Source organism: Chelonia mydas, chromosome 1, assembly GCF_015237465.2.
Source record: "Chelonia mydas isolate rCheMyd1 chromosome 1, rCheMyd1.pri.v2, whole genome shotgun sequence".
Lineage (NCBI taxonomy): Eukaryota > Metazoa > Chordata > Testudines > Cheloniidae > Chelonia > Chelonia mydas.
This window is the reverse complement of record NC_057849.1, coordinates 260,332,216-260,345,829: the sequence shown is the minus strand read 5'-3', so window position 1 is coordinate 260,345,829 and position 13,614 is coordinate 260,332,216. Positions and strand designations below refer to the sequence as shown.

The 13,614-nt window shown below is 51.2% G+C and overlaps 1 protein-coding gene across 3 annotated transcripts in view; it reads right to left on the bottom strand.

The window, feature by feature from the left end:
* GRIN2B (glutamate ionotropic receptor NMDA type subunit 2B) overlaps positions 1-7,363 on the bottom strand; it is a 287,157-nt gene extending 279,794 nt beyond the window's left edge. Inside the window, exons 1-2 of one of the 3 annotated variants that reach the window (XM_007064060.4) lie at positions 7,100-7,363; positions 5,865-6,275 (exon numbers count right to left, since the gene is read on the bottom strand). The gene's annotated coding sequence lies outside the window, so the exon portion shown is untranslated. Of the gene's footprint in view, positions 1-5,864; positions 6,276-6,614; positions 6,708-7,099 lie in introns of those variants that run through there. The other 2 variants (XM_037883416.2, XM_037883410.2) reach the window with 2 other exon arrangements.
* Between the last annotated feature and the right edge of the window lie 6,251 nt (positions 7,364-13,614).

The window sequence follows — 13,614 nt, the reverse complement described above, 5'->3', positions numbered from 1 at the left end:
TCCATTTGTATCTATTAAATCATCCAGTCTGTCTCTCTGATTAACCAGTCTATTTCCTCATGTATATGTTAGGACATATAAATTCCTCCCCCCAATTTCCTCCTGCTACTGAGGCTGTGTCCCTGCTGACCACCACATGCCCTACATTCCAGGTGCCAAGAGGTTTAGATGAAGGGACTTGCTGCGGCAGACTCACAGTGCTACCCACATTTCTCTCAGGGTAGTGTAGACCATTAACAACCAAGGGATCAGCCCCAGGTTTTGCTTACTCCTAAACTCTTCAAGCCTCAGAAGTGAAAGACCAGAACATGGAATCAAACCTGTTGCAGAGACACTAACCCCTAGAGCTCTGTGTGGGCTGTGCAACAAGCCCATCCTGTGCCAGCTTGAGGGGAGCGGTGAGAGAACAGAACTGGGTCTGGGAGTCAAACCCAGGCCTCCCACGTGGCACTGCAGAGACACTAAACCTTAGATCTCCGAGCTCTGGTACCAACCCAAGCACTGAGAGTCCAGGACTTGGAACCAAAATACAATTCCATAGGGCAGCACAGAATACTAACTACTGGACTCCAGAGTCAGCTGGCCTCTTTTGCAAAAAAACACAGGAGAAACAGGTTTGGTTTAACTCCAACTGGTATTTAAAATGCATAAATAAATAAAACCACCTTTTCCCCTACAGACAAGATTTTTAAGGGCTGTTAATATTCCAGCATTAGGATAAAACGAACCAAACAATAAATGATTAAAAAGGCTGTCGGGGGAAAGAGAGATCTTGGTGAATTTTTTTTCTCCTGCTGTCTCTTAATGTTCTTTCATGGATGTATGGATATGTGGGAGAGGGTGATGTAGCAAAAGTTACGATCAGCGCAGGTGTCCTGTGATAATTGCACTGATCAGAGAGTCCTTCACCAGCCACTTAGGACCTTTATTGCATCCAACTTATTGTATAACCAGCTTATCACATATGTACCTATGTGTAGCACACTGTCTACTGTGCTTCTGTATGCAGGCGCACACACAGAGGCTTGACATCGGTGTAAAGCTATTTACCTCAGTGGTGCACCTCCTGTTCTACCGCTGGTGTGCAATCAGAATGAGACCCACAAAGCAGGCTCGTGGGTGTGGATGGGGGGAGGCGGGGCAGCAGAGGTGGCGGTCAGCGGGGACAGAATTAACACAGCTGACAGTTCAATTTTTTCTCCTTTTAGGTCCGTGCTTTGCACCTTCTCCCTGTGCTGCTGTTCCCTGAGGGAAAGATGGTTTGAAAGTTGAAGCAGTTCCAAAGTAAGTTCGTGTTTTCCCGAGCCATAAATTCTGCCTTTGGTTATGAAGCCCCTGCATACTCTTTCCTTTGGCTTCTCCCAAACATGGAGAAACTCACCCCGTCCCTGGATGCAGCGAGGAGAACATACTCTATGGGGAGAGAGGGAAGAAGAGGGTAGGAAGGCAAAGACGGGATACAATCAAAAGATTGGGTGACCATTTAACACACCCCCTAAAGAGCAAGTATTCCCCAACCCTGGATCCTCAGCTGCTCCCAGGAATGTTTTTCCCAGACTCCTGACCGGGTGAAGGTTCGATCCCCCAGAAATTGGGGAGGGGTGTGGCCGCCAAGCCAGCCCCTCTGTCCCCACAGATGTGGTGTTCCTTCTCCGGCCAGTGAGAAGGATCGGACTGCAGATCCCTGGGCCGTCACTGCTCCAACCGCGCGCCAGCCCCAGCTCCTCTGCTTTCATTCCCAGAGCGACGGCCTGGGCCAGTGGCCAGCTCTCTCCCTGCGCTCAAATCGGCCGGCGGCTGGCTGGCTCCCTCCTTATATCGGCTATAAACAAAGTTAGCTGCAACCCAGGGGCGTAGGTCGGGGCTGTATCTCTCCCTCATTTCACAGCAGCAGGCACAAGAGACAAGGGTCGGGGCTGGTCAATTTCACAGCACCCAGAGCAGGGGCCCTCCCTTCTGTGTGCGGACCGGCCTGGTGGTGCCCTGTGCGATCAGACCGGTCAGGGAGTGCGCTTGAGATTAAAATCAGTCTCCAGAGGGAGAGCGCAGAGATGGAAGGGATGGAGGAAGAAGAAGGAGAGGGAATGGAGGGAAGCGGAGACAGGGAGACTAGAAGAGAGGAGGGTGCGGAAAGGAAGAGAGAGAACTGAGTGGAAGAAGGAGGGACAGCGAGGGATAGAAACAGAGACTGGGAGGGTGAGATGCCGAGGAGCGAGAGGGCTGGAGGGAGTGGGAGGAAGAGGCTTGTAAAGAGAGAAGGAGACACAGACACAAAGGGAGAAGGAAACGGACGGGGGGCGAGGGAGGAAAGAGGGGAGCAGGGAGAGCAGGAGGGAAGAGGTGGCAGCAGGTCCGTGAGGAACGCGGGAGGGCTGGGAATGGGAAAGGAGACCGAGGCGGGGAACCGAGGTGGGAGTGGTGGCCCCGGAATAACGTGTAGGGAGAGGCACCGGGTCCCGCAGCCCCAGGGCTGAGAATGGGCAGAGCTTCGCCTCTGTCTAGAGCCGCAGAGCCCAGGCCGCGGGTGCCAGAAGCGTCAGGTGTGGGGTGAGGTGATTCCCCGCCCCTAGCCCCGCACCGGGGGCCCGCCCCATGCTCCCAGCCCCCCTCAGCACCTGGGTCTGAACCCTCCCGGGCGCGGCCCCTCCTTCCACGCCGCGCGTCCCGCGCCGCTCGCTCCTTCTGGAGAGCAAGAAACCCCCGAGTTTCTCCTCGAATGAAACGGCCTCTGGACCCGCTCGCCCGGGGGCGTGAGCGAGCCGGGGGGCAGAACGGTACGTTACAATGGGTCTGAAGTCTGCTCTCTGCCAGCCCCACAGCTAACCCCCGGGGGCGCGTCCACGTGGGCGTGGGATTGAGTGTCCGGGGCCTTGTGCTGCAGCAGCGCCGAGGCCCCGATCACCGCCCGCCGTCAGCCCCCCGCTGCCTCCCCTCTCGCGCCGCTCCCCTGCCCCTCCGGGCGGCCAGTGCGAATCCCGAGCCCTCTCCCGGGGAGCTGCCGCTGCCTGTGGCTCCAGCCTCCGGCGCTTTCCGCTGCTGGCTCCGGGAGCGCACACGAGAGAAGTGAGCCCCGAGCCCCCCTGCGCTGGTCTCCGGGTGGGGGGGGGGGTTGCAGAACCTGCCTGCTCCTCCCAGGCTCCCCGGGGCCCCAGGCAGTCACCCTTGCCAAGCTCTGCGTCCTCCAGGGGTTATGCGGTCGGTGGGGACAGCCGGAGGGAGCGCAGCGCAGGAAGGGGGCGCGGGGCTGTGGACGGAGGGGGCGGGGGCTGGCCCCGCTGTGCGGGCAACGCTTGGTACGCGGTGCTGGCGAATACCGAGCTATCACCCCCAGCCGGAGAGCTCTGCAGCCAGGGCCGAGCATCAGCTGCAGAGACCCTCCCGAGAGAGCCCTGCCCGGCCACAGCAGAGCAAGGCGGAGGCTGGTGCCGGGCCGGTGTGACCGCGAGAAGCGGGTCCCCGCCGGGCTGTGTGAGCGGCGCAGCCTGTGCCTCTGCACGCACACGCCCCCACCCGCCCCACTGCTGCGTCCGCCCGCAGGCCAGGTGCAGCGCCCGGGGGCCAGCAGCCTTCCAGGGCCGCGCTACAGCCGCGGGCGCACACCCAGCTGCTTGGTCGGTATCCGGGCGGGGCCTGCATTGTGTGGGCCCCCGGAGCTGGGGTGGTGTCTCCCGCCGGTGCCCTGCGGAGCGGGCAGAGCACACAGTTGGCTTTTCACAAACACTAAATAAAATAAAGCACAATGATGAATAGTAGGACCGGCTAAGGACTCGGGCCCCGGTCCCTCGGCCAGATCTCCTGCTCCCCGGCCAGCCCCAGCTCCGTGGGGAGAAGAGAACGGATGAGAATGTATCCCCCAGCCCCGCTCCTTGCACACAGTGTGGGGAGGGTGGGGTGCCCGCACGGAGCCCTTCGGGCACTGCCTCTGGGCCATGGTGCCGTTACAAAGGGATCGGGAAGGCGCAGCCCGAGGCTCAGTCCCAGCCTGGAGCCGCCCGCGCTGGGGTCTCTGACATGCCTTGGGGAAAGGGTGACACCTCCGGGCGAGCTCCCCACGCACCCCCGCCAGCACACCCACTCCGCGCGCAGGTAAACTTTCGGCTCCCGCCCGCTGAGAGAGGCGGCCGGAGTCAGCTGGCTGTTTCTAGAGCCTGGGAGAACGTGGCTACAAACAGCTGCCCCTCGCCAGGACGGGCCTTTGGTTTTAGCAACACAAGAGTCAGACACATTAACGAGGGGAAAGACCCGTTAGCAATATTAGGAGAGACTCAGGGGGGGAGAGGACCTTGGACGCGCGCCCCCTCTCACCCCTGCAGAATCCTTCCCCTCCGCACCCCGGGGCTTTATCCGATTTTAAATGACTCAAGCGAGGGGACTTCTGCCACTTCTGCTGGGGTTTCCACCCAAGACACTCGCCGTCCCACCTCTCTCCCTTGTATTGTCCCGCATCATGGGCAGCAGACGCGCAGTACGGTGAAGCTAAGGGGGTGTGGTAGGAATAAATCCCACACCAGTCTAGCTCCTCTGCACGTTGATTTCCTTCTAGCCTCCTTCCTTCTGCGGGCTACTGCTCTACAGTGCCTCCTGGCCTTCGGAGACCCCTTCGGGTCTAGAGTCGCAGGGAGCGAGGGGCCGTTTTCTCATCACGCTCCTTGAATAGCATCTAATAAGCTCCAGAGGTTACCCTGGATTTCAGTCCTCTCTGACATTGGCCAGGGGCCAAGGAGAGCCTGGTAGAGTGACAGCACTTTCTTGCAGGGTGTGTGTGTGTGTGTGTGTGCGCGCGCGCGTGCCCGCCCGACCAGGGATCCGATCAGCACAGCAGGTTGGAGAATGGATGTTGGTTAAAAAAAAACCCAGCACTTGCTAGTTTTCCGTATAGAGCAAACACGAGACACGTATAAATGAACACGCCCCCAGGAGCACGTCTCCCTTTGTCTTGCCACCATCTTACAGAAAGACTCACATGGCAAATTCCAGCCGTGCATGTACCGGTATCTCTCGCCTCGGCACAGTCAAACGGCAAGATAGCCATTTTGCATGAGTGCGAGTAGCGGTGTGCGGAGGAGGGCGTGTGTGAGCCGAGACCGAGAAAGGGACCGTGTGGCTGCGGGGGGTGGGGTAAGAAAGGGGAAGGGAGGGAAGAGCACTGCTGAACACAGCCGCCACGCCAGCACCCGGGGGGAGGGGGGGAGAGAATACATTAAAACTATGGACTTGTCTGAATAAAGCGACCAGTAGGGTTATTTTAAAGTCCCTTGACGTGCTTGGACTTAAAATAGCCCCTCACCTGCACTCAAGCACACACAGCAGCCTGGCTCGTTTCAGCCGCTGTTCCTGGGACAGCCTCGGTCCCCGTTTACATCAGTTTCACTGCATTAGGCCTCCAATGTTGCCCAAGCCCCTGGTTCTAGGTTATGCACCATCCTTTTAGGCAACACGCAGGTTTGCATTTATTCTTCTTAATAATGGACTGCAGGGAGGGAATCGAAGCATAGAATGCATGAGGGAACCCAGGGGGGCAGTGAAGGGAGAGGGAGTCGATTTGCCCTGGGTTGGGTTTTAATTGTCTTAATTCCCCTTCCCTTACAGCCCCCTCCACCCCCCAAAACCCAGGGAACTTTCCCCTCCATTCACTGAAATAGTAACTCAAACATTCCTATTCCCCTCTCTGCCCATCCTATCTGATGAGACAAGGGGAAGAGGAATCAACATGTCTGAGGACTATTCCTTCCTTTAGCGAGATCTACTCCTAAAACAGCATCACTGGATTCTCCGTTCTGTCGCCTGTGGTTTCCCTTTACAAACGGGCGAGCAACGATGAGCTGTCAGCCTTGAGAGAAAAACAAAAAGAGGAATTTCCCTACCTTGGTTTGTAGAAGCAGAACCTCTAGACGGACAGATTAGAGGAGCGAGCATGTTGGGACTATCCAGACTTCTCTTCTTGCTTGCATATCCACATAAGAAGAATAGGGGTCGGGGGAGCAAACGGGGGAAATGATTTTAAAAAATCCGATTTGGCTATAAAAATATCGTGTGTGTCAATCTTGGGTCCTGAAGCGGTGCAAATTCAAAGAGACGAGATTCACTTCAGAGAGTGCGGGGAAGATGGTAAAGCGCAAAATCCAAAGCAATCATTCTTTTTTGCTTTTTCACGAGTACGATTCTTATAATTATTGTTTCTTCCTGGAGCCCTAGCGGATGAGGTTGTGTTTAGAGCAACTGGAGATCGGTGCTGTTCTTCTGTGAAGCATGATTATTCCCACAGCGTTCCCCACCTGAAGGGGGGGAAAGGATCGATATTTGTATTAGTGGGGTTTGAGGGAGATGAAAAATGCTCCCCAATAAAGACATGGATTTATCTCGAAGAAAGAGAGGAAAAACGCATTTCCCAATAGTGCATGCAGCCAGGAGGAATCGAAAACAGCTGGCACGAGTCTATAAATAATTCAGATACGGTCTGGTTGTACCATTGCTGGGATAGGCATGGATACGAGATCGGAAAACAAGCGAGCTGTGAACCGTGGAGAGAAAGAAAGACCTCTACTCCCCCCACCACTCTGCCCCCTCCTCCCCACACACACACCCAACACACACACGTACAAAATAAAACACACCGCTTGGAACAAACACTTAGCAAATGCAGTTACCATCCCCATCTGCATTGCTGCTGACACGTCTGTCCGTCTCTTCCCACCCCATCTCTTCCCACCCCGCTCTGGGATTGAACAGGGACTAGATTGTGCACTGAGTGTACATTTTGTATTTCTGGAGAGGTGGGGACACGCACACACACACACACACGCACAGGCAGGGAAGCTGGTGTGCTGATGTGCATCACAGGGCTGTTGGTTTCACCTGCAACGTGTCTCGTTCAGAGTAATTGCAACGCCCGTCCACACAGTCACCCTCCGAACACATCCATTTGCTCTCTGGGATTTGTTTGTTTAACTCTCTAATATATTTATAAAGGCAGGGGGGTTATATTTATACCGACGTTTCTTTAATGAACTCATGGGTATTATTTCCCCTCCCATCACTGCTCTCGCGCAAAAACAATTAAACCTCAAAGCGATGGTAAAATATAGACACATGTACCTACCAGCAAATCCTGTTTCAACAATTTTGAATTCTCTGGGGTGGCTATTTTCCCTTTTTTTCCCCCCTGCAAAGCAGTATTAACAATCCATCTCAGGCATTGTGAACTTCTTCAGGTTTACTCAAGATCTTCTCTGACAGCCAAGGTGGGAGGCGGGCGCGAACTGTTCAGAGCAAATTTTAAAAAAAATCCTCTGCAATATAAAATCCCAGAGAAGATTTCCTGGGGGGCGGGGAAGCAAAGGACGGTGAATCAAAAAGCACCCGGCTAAAAAATCGAGCAAGCGATAGAGAGCAGAAGGAAAAGCAAAGAACCCAGATCCCAATTGGTGGTTATGGGGTGCGGGGGGGTGGGGGGAGCTTTGCAAGTCAACAGTACGGAAAAAAGGGGAAGAGGAGGAGGGAGCGCGAGGAAAATGGGTATTAATCACCCAGTAGTGCGGGTGGGGAGATGCAGGTTGTCCAGCTCTGGAAAAGGGTTTGAATCTCACACACGCGCAGACGCACAGAGACACACACATACAGAACGGGCTCTGGGTACAAAAAAAGAGAGAAATTTCTTCTCCTGCTGTCTCTCTGGATCTTTTCCCCCTAGTGCAGAGACACTGGCTGAGGCAGCTTCCAGCGTCACGGAACCAGAGGGGAGAAATGCAGGCTTATCCCGGACCCATGGTGCCTCCTTCTGGTGAAAGAATAGAACAGCATCTAGCCCTGGCTCCTGGCAAGAAGGAACCCGGAGAGGGAAGGAATCAGAGGGGGAGGATTTTTTTTAACCTTTCCTTACCTCCACCCTAAATCCCTAGTACATTTCTGGGGAGTTGCATCTCAGGGACCCTGTTTGCACAGTTAAGGGAGATTCACGTTTGCCCGGAAAGACTCGCTGACGGCTGGCAGGCACCGAGCCGGAGCTCCGCACAGGGAGGGGACTATAATTCTGATTCTATGAAGCAAAAGGAAGACAACATAAAAGGAAATTGGATCTGAACTAAACGAAAGGGGTCAGAGCAGAGATAACATTAATAATCCAATTGGATACTCCATAATTAAGCCCAGTGGTTTAATTGCCGTGCTCAAATCCCCCTGGAAGCTGAGTAACGTGAAATCAACCCGAACAGAAAGGAAAACACAATTTCACTTGGCAGCCGGTTTGCAGCGTCCCCATCCTCCGGGGCGCTCTGTGAGCACACGCCCATTTCCCGGGGCAGGCCACAGCTTGGGGGGCTCCCCAGCTGATTAACATTAAAGTTTAAACAGTCCGGTATTTAACCCCCCACTCGGGCAGCTTTTTAGCTGAGACTCTTGGGACAAGCTGTCCGGATGGCGGAGAGAGATGTCGGGCCTGGGGGCCTGGCTGGGGACAGGCCTGTGCAGCAGGTCTAGTCTCGCAGCTCCCCAGCCCAAGGCGAAGGAGAGCGGGGAGAGGCAAGGCAGGCTGGATCCTATGTGGCACCCCTAGATCTGGAGCACGTCCTTGCCCCCTCCGAAAGCCCGGGCCTGCTTCTAACCCACACCCCCACCTGTGGGGGGAACAGGAAGCCCGCCCTGCCCTGGCAAGTGTTTGGAACTAGACTGCCTGGCGTCTTTGGGACAACTGGACTCTGCTGCTTCGAGCACCCGGGACCACCCCACCGGAGCCGCGTGCCTCCTCCCGCTCACCAGCCCCTGAGGCTGGGCCGTGTCGATGCCTCTGGCTAAGGAACAGATGCAGATTCAGTGAGGCCCTGCTGGGACAAGACACATGTAACGTTATTGTCTTGGGTGCTTCTCTGGGGGCTCACGGGCCAGTGGCCCAGCCCCCACGTTCTTTCCCAGGGCTATTGGCCCTCGAGCGGTAAAGTGGGTGTTGTCTACATGTGCAATTCTTTACAAACCAAATCCCTGGCCCCGGGCAACCATGCTCCCTGCTGAGCCGGGGTGGGGCGAGAGCGGGAAGCCGTCCACCAGGCCCCACTAGCCAGGCACAGGAGCACAGTGCCCAATGTGACAGAGGGAGTTGGATTTCAACTGAGCCATTTGGGGTGGCACTCACCTCCCGCAAGGATCTTCTCTGAATCCATGCTGTGAAAGAGCCCAAGGCCTTGTTTGCACTACACAAAAGGCAGCTTTTGTCACTAAACAGTGCAGGTATACACATTACAATGCTCCTGATGTTTCTCGGTGATAAAGGACCTATGAAAACATTGTATCTGAGCCACATGCAAAAATCTCCAGAAGCTTCAATATTGCTCTAGAGCTGTGATTTTTGTCTAATTGTTTGTGTAGGTGTGGGTGGGTGGGTGGCATTTTGTAATGCACACATCACAGTAGCAGCAGGCACACACTGCAGAGCCATTTGGGGCCTGAGGTTTTTTTAGTATCCTATATGCCTTGTGTGTGCAATTGTATGTCCAATTTATATGTACAGTTACCACTACTGTGTACGTGTAGTGGAGTGTAGGTGAAGATGCAAATCTACAAGACTAGTGTGCTGTTGTCCCTTCGTTATGGTTCAAAAACATGGACTACATATGCTAGGCACATCAGGAGACTGAATAGTTTCCATATGAGATGCCTGCATAAGATTCTGTGCTGGAGCTGGAGCGCATTGAAACACTTTTAGAAACCACTGTCAAGAAGAGGAGATTGCAATGTCTCGGTCATGTCAGAGAATGGGAGGAGACCGTCTCCGCAAAAATATTTTATATAGCGAGATTCAGGATGGCACTAGGAAGAGGGATCGCCCTTTATGACAGTATCAAAACATGCAAAAATGACATGAAGTCATTCAACATCAACGTAGAAAGCTGGGAAGAGCATGCAGAATCCCGTCCAATTTGGAGGGAATATGTAGCACTGGGTGCAGCTCAACATGAAGTGGCTTTGATCCAGAGGATGGAAGCAAAGTGAGAAAGAAGAAAAGCAGCATGTTGTAATCTTGGATTCTAACTCAGACAACACATGGATCTGTGAAATTTGTAACAAGCTGCATTGCTCTCTAATTGGGCTTGTCAACCATAAGCAGATTCATCAGGCAGCTGTTTAGACTTCTTACGCATATACCATGAGCCCGTTTGGATCAACGGTTGTCAATGAACCTTTATCTAATATCTTTGTGCATGATGGATCACTAGGCATTCAAGTTTGACCCTCAGGAGCTTTAAAAACAAACTTACATGTGTGGAAGTTGGTGATACGAAGCGGGTGTCGGTTTCCTAGCATTTCTGTGTGTACAAAGAAAAGAAAGATATCATGCCAGTTCACTTTTAAGTCTAATTCCAGTAAAAGGAGGTCATTCTAGGCTTGGCCAGTGTCTGAAGGCACCTCAGGAGAGGTCCAGAGCAAATCAATGAAAATGATTGGAGGAAAGAAAGGGGTTATTAGATAAATTAGGGTACAAATCCTGCTCATTTTATTCATGCAAATAATCCATCCAATTCACTGGGATTAGTAGCATGAGACACGCAGGCAGGATTTGGCCCTGGGATAATACAGTATGGAAAGGAAAATAAGAGGCAATAGTGAAATAAAAGAATAAGAGCAGTTGGCTGCTCTTTATTTATTCTTTTACAAAATACAAGAAAAGAAGGCATGCAGTGAAACTGAACGGCAAAGGGCTACAATGAAATGGTTTTTATGCAACATATAATTTGCCCATGTTACCAGGGACACAGAATGGTTGGTTAAGGAAAATAGTTTTGTAAATGTCCCAGAAAAGGGTTATATGGATCAGAATAACATCGGCAATGATACTAGGCAGGATAAAGTTATCAGTCCTCAGGATTCAAGGCATAAGTAGCTCACTAGCTCAAGTCAGTGGTGTTCTCCCCATAGTTTAATACTGCATGATTAGATGCAGTATGGGAGTTTTACACCTTCCTCTGGCAATGGCCACTCTTAGAGATAGGCAGTAGACCAGTGGTCTATTCCTATCTCACAGTTTTTGTCCTTATATTTCAGCATAGTTTGATCCCCATCATCGCTGCACTTTGTTTCCCAGTGATCTTGGAGTTGACAAATAATCCCATTGCTACTTAGTCACAAGCTAAACCCATCAATTTCTACAGTACAAATCCCATGTAAAAAATGAGATACCCTCCCTTTTAGGTCATCCCAAAGAGCACTAAAGCTCCCTGAGATACAGATGACTTTTCCATTTCCTCTGTGTTGGTACTATGATAAGAATTCTATGAGTATTAACCCATGTGTAGGGTTAATAAGCCCAGCAGAAGAAAAGTGGAAATTCCATCTTGTTGTAATTTCTAATATCACCCCCTGCCCCCCTTTTAAAAAAAAATTCTCTCTGTTACTTAACTAAGTCATTAAGGCCAAGAGATATCACTAGTTGATATCAAAACAACTAGTGATTTTGGGTGGCTAGTTTGAGCCATCTTAAAGAGGCCTGCTTTTCAGAGGGCAGGTACTCAGCACTTTCTGAAAAATCAGGCCCTCTAAGCTGACTCAAGTTGGGCACCCACAAACTGAGGCACCCAGAAGCACTTGCGATGTTTGAAAAGCTTGACCTGTAAATTTAAAAAAAATAATGAACTTAGATGAAAACCCAACCACAGAAGCATTGTGCCAGTGCATGAGAAATAAAGTGACATTGACTACTTTTGTTTCATTGGCCAAGATGAATGAACTGTATAAAAATAAAAGTATCAATGATGAAAAATAAAATAGGTTATTTTAAAAGTTTCTTCTGTTCAAAAGCATTCAAAGGGATTATTCATAACACAGGAAGGTGGTTTTGGGGGTTTTTTAGGAATCCATATTTAGAATAGAATTTAGGGCCATATCAATCCTGTCCTGCCTATGGTAACGTGCAAAAGTTAATCACATCCCCAGCTTCCTGGCATCAGAGGCCAGTTCCACTACAACATCCCCCTGGAGACAATGGGCCTGTAGCAATGGGGAAAGGGTCATGCTTTAATCCTCATAAACCTTAATGAAAAAATATATTAGAAATCCTGGGGACTTCAGGACCTACTTGGATAACAAAACTGCTTCTGCCCAGAGCCTCCTTGTGCATCCTCTTTCCCATCCCCAATGACAGCAAGGCTGAATACATAGTCATGATGCCATTAGCTCACCACACCACCAAGACCATGTGGTTCACAGAAATGTACCAAACTGAGTGAGATGTCTGGGCTGCTGAAAGCTGCCTTGGAGAAACTGAATTATTAGGTGAGAAATTAACTTTACCTGGTCTCTTACAATGGAAGGGACTTTATATAAGGTGACCATACTTTGAAAATTAAACACCAGAACCTTTTGTGGCAACATTTTTTAGGGTTGTGAAATAGATATGCAGAGGATACCTCCTATCTTAGTCACTGTGGACAACACCACCATCCTCCTTTTCACTCAGGCCCATAAACAGGGCCCCACCTTCAACTCAGACCTCTCTCTAGGTCCTCACATCCAGGCTATGTCTAAATCTTGCCAATTCTTTCTACATAACATCTCCAAGACAGCTTTCCCTACCTATCCACACAGCTAAAACTCCTCCAGGCTCTCATCTTCTCCAGTCTCAATTACTGCAACATCCTTTTCTCCAATCTTGACAAATGCCATCTTGCCCCATTCATACCCATTCAGAATGCTGTAGCAACGATCATTTTCCTAGGCCATCACTTGGACCAATGCACCCTTCTCTTTGCATCCCCCCACTGGCTCCCTCTTCTTTATTACATCAAACATACACTACTTGTCTTCATTCTTATGGCCCTTCATGGCCTATCCCCACCCAAACTATCATCCCTCCTTCCCTATCAGAAGGTCAACTCTCACTGCTGACTGGCCCATGATACCAGCCTCTGTCGCTCACTTGTTAAATTTTCAAACAAGCCACTTCATGCTTTTTCCCCATGCTGCCCCTCACACTTAGGAGGAGCTCTCCATAAACAGCCACAAAGTTAACTCATTAGCCTCCTTCAAAACCCTCTTTGACACTCTCCTTTGCAGTGATGCCTACAAAAAAACTTAACAGTTAGGCTGGTGAGGATCTAAATCCACGACCTATTGTGCTGACCAATATTGTTTCATGTACTTCCTGGTCCGTATGTATCCATCTTGTTTTACACTTAGACCTGGTCTTCACAAGTTTTACTGCTAAAACTTGCCTACTATCAATACAGAGGCTGCATGAGTCTACACTCAATTTTGAGTTGAGCCCACAAAACCCTGAGCTTCTGCCGGTCAGGTTATACCACCTCCCCAAGTGGCATAAGCACTCTACCAGCCCCTTTCCACTAGTACAATATCTGTATGGGTGCTGCATTACCTGTATTGTACACACAGTCCTCCAGCAACAATCCCACAATGCCACTGTCTCTGTGGCAGTGACCACTCTGGTCAAATTTTTGAACTGTTCTGCCTGGGGTCACTCTGGCTTGAAGTCCTTTAAAATCCACTGCATGTTTTGGAAATGCTTGTCTTCCTGCTAGCCCATCTTTGTGGGCACACAGCTATGGCTTCACGTAAAAGTATGGCAAGAACTTAGGGTGACCAGGTGTCTGTTTTTCGACCGGAATACCCGGT